Genomic DNA, 5,000 nt, shown 5'->3' with positions numbered 1-5,000 from the left:
ATTTACTGTATATTTACAAATCTAAATATAAAATATTGATAGTCTGTAATCAACAGTGAAAAGAAGCAGGCGTGATCACTAAGTCTTCATTATCCAATAACAATTTTGTTTCAATGTCAAACCATCGAGTAAATCATGTAAATTTTATGTGCACGTATCTCATTAAATGCCTTGCTTGGAATGTATCAAGTATTATCATAAATCTACAATATATAACTACCGTATGAGTGCTCATCATATTATACCAAAATTGAATTAATTTTCAGAGAAATAAAAGGATTTTGATATTTTGCAAAATAGGTTGCAATGATTGTTAGGAAGTCACGAACACCTGTGATAAGTAATATGAATCCGTATATTAGATTGCTACTTGAATAAATTACTTCAAAACCCTTTCAGTGGATCCATTATTATAAATCAGTGAATTGATTTGAAAGATCTTCTACTGGTAGGTAGTAGGTTGGCCGAGGCACCAGCCACACGTTGAGTTATTACCGCTAGAGAGTTATGGGGTCCTTTGACTGGCCAGACTACATTGGATCATTTTCTCTGGTTACTGTTCATTTCGCCTTTGCCTGCACATACATCGACTAGTCCGGTCTATTCTTTACAGATTCTCCCCTGTCCTCATACACCTGCCAACACTAGGATTACCAAACAATACTTCCTCACCCAAGGGGTGTTAATTAATGCACTATAATTGTTCAGTGGCTACTTTCCTCTTGATAAGGGTAGAAGAAACTCTTTAGTTACGGTTAGCAGCTCTTCTAGGAGAAGGACACTTCAAAATCAAACCATTGTACTCTAGTCTTGGGTATACCATAGACTCTGTACCATGGTCTTCCACTGTCTTGGGTTAGAGTTCTCTTAGGCACACTATTCTATTTTATCTCTCTTCCTCTTATTTTGTTAAATTTTTTATAGTAGATATAGGAAATATTTATTTTAATGTTACTGTTCTTAAAATATTAAAATTTTCCTTGTATCCTTTCCTCACTGGGCTATTTCCCTGTTGGGTCCCCTAGACTTATAGCATCCCACTTTTCCAACTATGTTTGTAGCTTAGCACGTAATAATAATAATAATTGAGGCTAAGAGGGGTTCATTTTAGTCTATTCACCTACAGGACCTGAGTCAGATTAAAGAGGGGCTGACAATTACTAGTCTTTTCAGTACGATTCTTCTGTTTATAATAATGACTATCATTAGAACTCGTACCCGTTGAATTATTATTACTAAGCACTTAAGCCACGGAGGAACAATGTTAAACGCAAATATCTCTTGATGGAATTGTTGGAACAATTTACGATGTTAATGGCCGTTTATCCTGATGGTGAATTATAATACGCCATTAAAAAACAATTATTGTAATCGGAAATTCTCCGTGAAAATAAACTGCTCTCAGCTGTATTTCAGCAAAATACAGGCGACCGTAATTTTACCATAGTTTATTATTATCTTTTACGGGTTGGTAACCACAATATCTCTCCTTAACGTCAATATATCCGTTTTTAAAACGGCAAGAATCCTGGAATAAATGTTGCCAGGCATTTACCGTTTCTTAGTACAAATTTTTTACATTATATTATTATTATTATTATTATTATTATTATTATTATTATTATTATTATTAGCCAAGCTACAACCCTAGTTGGAAAAGCCAGATGCTATAAGCCCAAGGGGTCCAATAGGAAAAAAATAGCCCAGTGAGGAAAGGAAATAACGTGTCTAAGGTGACCAGCAGAATTAAGTCACGTTTGGTTTGGGGTTACCAAATAAAATTTTTCATTTTTGCATCTTTTTATTCATGCAATTTATTATTTTTTTTTTTCATATTGATCCCTCTTTATAGAAGTATTGGAATGTATGTAATAGTATTTAAAATAAAACACGACATACATACATTCGTATACATTAACGAGTCTTGAAGGTTTAAAGGTCGCTCATGAATTTCAGAGGCAAGGGACAGTGACATGGCCCTATCGAGTAGGACAATGCCATAGAGACTGACCATATAAATTATATGATCGCCCAAGCCCCCTCTCCATCAAAGCTAGGACCAGGGAGGTCCAGGCTATGGCTACTGATTTCTCAGCAGATAAACCTATAGGCTCCCCCAAACCCCCCAACCTTAGCTCACAAAGATGGTAAAGTTGCAGACGCTAATGGCACTAACGAGTCTGAGCGGGACTCGAACCCTCGTTTGGCAAACATCAGGCAGAGACGTTACCAATCAGGCGACAACAACCTTCTTCTCTTCTGAGAATTGATGGCTAGAACTGCATGAAGTTTATAGTTTTGTAAATATATCAGTTTAATGAGATCGGTGTTAATATATAGACATGAGTCATGGTATGACATTGAAACAATCTCCAATAGATTTAGTAGATTTGAGAAAAATGCCCTCCGAAGGATATTGGGAGTTAAATGGCAGGACAGGATTAGAAATGAAACTATAAGAGAGATCACTCGAGTGCCATATGTCGATGAGATCATGATGAGGGGTAGGTGGAGATGGTTTGGGCATGCTCTCCTCACTACCCAAGAGAGATTGGTTCACCAAACTTTTTAACTGGGCTTCACAAGGCACTTGAAGAGTTGGAAGACCTAAGCCTACATGGCTGAGGACTATGAAACGCGAAGTAGATGATGATGAATGGAGAAGTATTGAATTAAAAGCTCAAGATAGAGACGACTGGCAAAATCTAACCGAGACCCTTTTGCGTCAATAGGCGTAGGAGGAGATGATGATGATGAAATATATAAATATGGAAGAGACAAATCATCCATATAATATCATAAATGGACCTAGTTAACATCTTATGAGGAATCATATTGTAATAATGCGTGGTAAGTTTGTGCCAATTCTGAACGAGTGATATGTACCAACCGTGTGTCACACGATCGTACATAAATTATTTTGTATATATTATGCTTGTATCTACGCCCTTCCCTCGCACTAAAAAGAACCAGAGTAAACATGTCTGCGTTTTTCCTCTGTAACATTGTCTGTTTCTCGAACATGAAAATTCCTGTTGCCTTGAGGTTTTGTATATAAAGGAGAGTGTTCTTTAATAAAGTTACTCAGTTGTTTCCAACCTGCCTTTGAGTCACAACCTTTCTCTCGGCCCGTCACAGATAAACCCATAATGACCATATAAAACACGGAAGCAAGATATTTGGTATAATGGGATCAATTTTGTAGTTTTCGATGACTATACTGATAAAGATATCTTTTATGTGAAGGAAGATATGGAATATTGAATAACATTCCAAATTTTCTTCTCTATTTTAAACGTTTAAAGGCCAGTCATGAATGGCAGAGCCTAGCAGAACAATGCCCTTGAGACTTACCATACATATAACCAGCACCCAAGCTTCCCTCTGCACACAAGCTAGGACCAGGGAAGGCCAGGCAATGGGGGCTGATGACTCAGCAGGTAGATGTATTGGCTCCCCTAAAGCCCCCATTTCTTAGCTCACAAGAAGCTATCGAACTTGAGCGACATTCGGCAGATCGCCACCACAACCCTAAATATGAATTTTTTTTTCTCTCTCCATGATATGAAAGAAAGATTTTTCATTTCTTTTTTCTTTTTTCTTTTTTCTTTTTTAATTGGTGTCTCTTGATTATTTTTTGATGGAGAGATTGAGACGGTTTATTAATAAATCTTAATTCTTTGAACTGTTTCAGATGAGAGGGTAGTCACAATTGTGTTTGCCTTTTCTTTTTTCTTTAGTTCGTGTTCAATGAAGATATTTGATGGAGAAGGAAAGATTTAGATAAGAAATTCTAAAAAGGTTTTTTTGTTCTCTATCTGAATACTATACCTTACAGAAAAGCATTATCTTTTCTCTCCTAATATCTGAGACTTCGTTTCGTGACCGTAGATTTCACCATAGCGTGATGTATGAATGGCTTCATTGAACTTTTAGCTGAAAAGGGTTTGAGGAATTTATAATCAATATCAAGTTAGATATTGAAAAAAAAAAAAAAAACTCCTTTTCTAATGACTAGCAATCTTCTTGTTTCGCGTTTCTTAGTTTATTTGTTTGTGAGCAACTTTACACAAAAATTACTGTACTGAATTTGACTAAACTTGGTAGGTGTGTTGGGCATGATCAAAGGATGAATCTATAACATTTTCGATAAAGTATATCAAAGTGGGCAGCAGTGCTTTGAAAATAGGTTTTTTTTTTTTTTTTTTTTTTTTTTTTTTTTTTTTTTTTTTTTTTTTTTTTTTTTTTTTTTAACCAACGTTACTCAAGGGCTACAGAACCAATTCTACCGAAACTTTGTTGACATGTGGGGTACTACCCAATGAGAAATCTTTAGATTTTGAAAAAAAAATATACGTCGAAGCACAAGGTAGTAATCCACTTTCCGCTTTATTTCCGAATAAGAAATCAAAATAATACTTAGGTTGCTGTATTACGAAAAGATATTGACACCGCACATTACATTTTCTAATTTAAAGTAATACGACTTTCTCCACCGTCTCTGGACACCGGCAGTTCAGACGCTTATCGTTTGGACTGAAAAATGCACCTGCAGTGTTCCAGAGAGAAATGCAGAGTATTCTCCCAGAGTCCCCGAAAGCCAGTACGCAGTTGAGTTGGTACGAAAATGACACAGATTGGCAAGGCGAAGGTATCCACTCATGATAGTGAAGACATCATTACTATATTATTACGTCTTTCACGCATCCTAAAGCGTTCTTTTAGTTTAAAGGCCGCTCATGAATGGCAGAGGCAAGGGACAGTGACATTGCCCTAGCAAGCAGGACAATGCCCTAGACACTGACCATACAGTCATATGATCAGCGCCCAAGCCCTCTCTCCACCCAATAGGATCAGGGAGGTCCTGGCAATGGCTTCTGATGACTTCTGCAGATACTCCTATAAGCTCTCCCAAACCCCCAACCTTAGCTCACAAGGATGGTAATGTTGCACATACTAAAGGAACTAACGAGTCTGAACGGGCCACGAACCCCCGTCTA

Source organism: Palaemon carinicauda, chromosome 20 (assembly GCF_036898095.1).
Source record: "Palaemon carinicauda isolate YSFRI2023 chromosome 20, ASM3689809v2, whole genome shotgun sequence".
Taxonomy (NCBI): Eukaryota; Metazoa; Arthropoda; class Malacostraca; order Decapoda; family Palaemonidae; genus Palaemon; species Palaemon carinicauda.
This window is presented reverse-complemented; position numbering follows the sequence as displayed.